The following is a 2,488-nucleotide window of genomic DNA, read 5'->3' as shown; positions in this document are numbered from 1 at the left end:
ATATTTTCCAGAACTGTAAAGACAATAAATTTCTGTGCTTAAAATTACTCAAGGTTTGGTGTTTTGTTATGGAAGACCCAGGTGAGTTATTGAATATCTTCTCTGCCTGAGATCAGTAGTGAAACAAAACAGTATGATATCACTTCTATTAAATATCAAACTTGATGGTCCTAGCTAGTGAAATAAGCCAAGAGAAAGAAACTATAAATAAATAAATACATAAATAAATAAATAAATAAATAAATAAATAAATAAATAAATCTTTAAAAAAATTGGGGTGCCTGAGTGGCTCAGTCAGTTAAGTGTCTAACTTTTGGTTTGGGCTTAGGTCATGATCTCATGGTCATGAAATTGAGCCCCATGTCAGACTATGCTCAGTGGAGAGTCTGTTTGAAAATTCTTTTCCTCTGCCCCTCCCCCACTCACTCTTGCTCGCTCTCTCTCTCAAGCAAATAAACAAAACTTAAAAAAAAAAACCAAGAGAATAAGAATTGGAAAAAAAGTTCGCAGTTGTTTTGACTGTGAACATTTAGAAAAACCTGTAGAAAAACTTTTAGAATTAATAATAAGTAAGCTTAGAATTTCAGTGGGCATAAGACCAATATGCAAATATCAAATATATTTCTATATATGGAACAGTTATAAAGTGAAAAAAATTTAAATATAATTTACCATCATGAAAATGTCTGTGAATAATTCTTATGAAAGTTTCTTTTTCTCAAAATATGTATTTTTGAGAAAAAATAGATTTTTAAATATATTTTCTCAAAAAATTTTTTTGAAGATGTTATTTATTTATTTATTTGGGAGAGAGAGAGTACAAGCAGGGGGGAGGGATGCAGAGGTAGAGAAACTGGAGCAGACTCCTCGCTGAGCATGGAGCCTGACATACAGCTAGATCTCATGACCTTGAAAGCCGAAACCAAGAGCCAAAACCAAAAGTTGGATGCTTAACTTATTGTGCCACCCAGACACCCCTGAAAATGACAAAATATTATTAGAGCAAGTGCTTTTAGAAAAGACCTAAATAAACAGAAGAAATATAATGTTCATAAGATTAGAAAACTTAATATGATAAAAACATCAATTCTTCCCGATTGATATAATAAGAATCTCCCAAAATTATAAAATGAATAATAATTATATTAAGATAAAAAGAGTTAGAAATACCCAAAGTGATCTTGAAGAAATAGACAAAAGAGTAGAGAATTCACATTACCAAGTATATGAAGACTTATAATTATAATGTCATAGGAGTCAAGATGCTGTTGCTTTATAGATAAATACATCAGACCCACATAGATATTGTCATCTGAGCAACAAAGGTGATGTGGCAATAGAAAGAGAAACAGATTACCTTTTCATTGAATTATAGTGGGTCAATTGAATATCCACATAAAATAATAAATGTCTATTCCCACCATACGTCATAGCATTGTTTACAAAAAGGTTAATTCCAGATGAGTGAAAAAATCTCGATGTGAAATGTAAAAAATCATTATACTTTTAGAAAAAAACATTGGATGGTATCTTCTTGATTTGGGAGTGGGCCAAAAAATCTAAAGCAAGATAAAAAAAAATGAAAATTGTGACTGGAAATGTTGAGAAATTAGATTATGCTAAGAGTAAGAATATCTGTTCCCCAAAAGATAACATTAAAAAGTAAAAATGAAAACATAGAGTTAAAAAGCGTTTGCAATATATATGTTTCACAAAGGATTTATAACCTGAAGAAATAATGAATTCCTACAAATAACAAAGAAAAAGGCAAACAACCTAATAGAAAAATGGCAAAAGTCTTGAAGTCATTTCACAAATGAGGATATTCAAAATACCAATAAACATGTGAAAAGCTGCTTGACTTCCTTAATCTTCAAGAAAATGCAAATTAAAAGCCACAATGAGATCAAATTATCCATAAACCAGAAGGCCTGAAATTAAATCAAAGAGAAGTGGATAAGTATGCAAAGCAACTAGATCACTCATACATTGTGGTAGGAGTGTAATTAGAGCAAGTGCTTTGGGAAATTGACTGTATCTTCTAAATCTGAATATTTACAAGTTTTGGGAATAGCTGTGCTCTCCAGAGAAACATAGAAGTATATGTATATGTACATTGATTATAGAGAATTGATTCATGTAATTATGGAGGCAAACAAGTTCCAAGATCTGTAGGGTGAGCCAGCAAGCTGGAGATTCAAGAGAGCCAATGGTGTAATTCCAGCTCAGATAGGAAAAAGCCAGTCTCTCAGTTTGGAGGTACACAGGTAGGAGGAATTCTCTCTTCTTTGGGGGAGGTTCAGTCTTTTTTTCTGTCAACATTAAGGAGGACAATCTGCTTCATTTGGTTGACTGATTCAAATGTCAATCTCTCTAAAAGTACTCTCATAGTAAAATTTTGACTTCCTTCTTGACAATTTGTATGCTTTCACTATTCACAGATAACATGATACTCTATAGAAAATCTGAAAGACTACACCAAAAAATT

Source organism: Vulpes lagopus, chromosome 4 (genome assembly GCF_018345385.1).
Source record: "Vulpes lagopus strain Blue_001 chromosome 4, ASM1834538v1, whole genome shotgun sequence".
Taxonomy (NCBI): Eukaryota; Metazoa; Chordata; class Mammalia; order Carnivora; family Canidae; genus Vulpes; species Vulpes lagopus.
The sequence above is the reverse complement of the archived record's forward strand: the minus strand, read 5'-3'. Positions refer to the sequence as shown.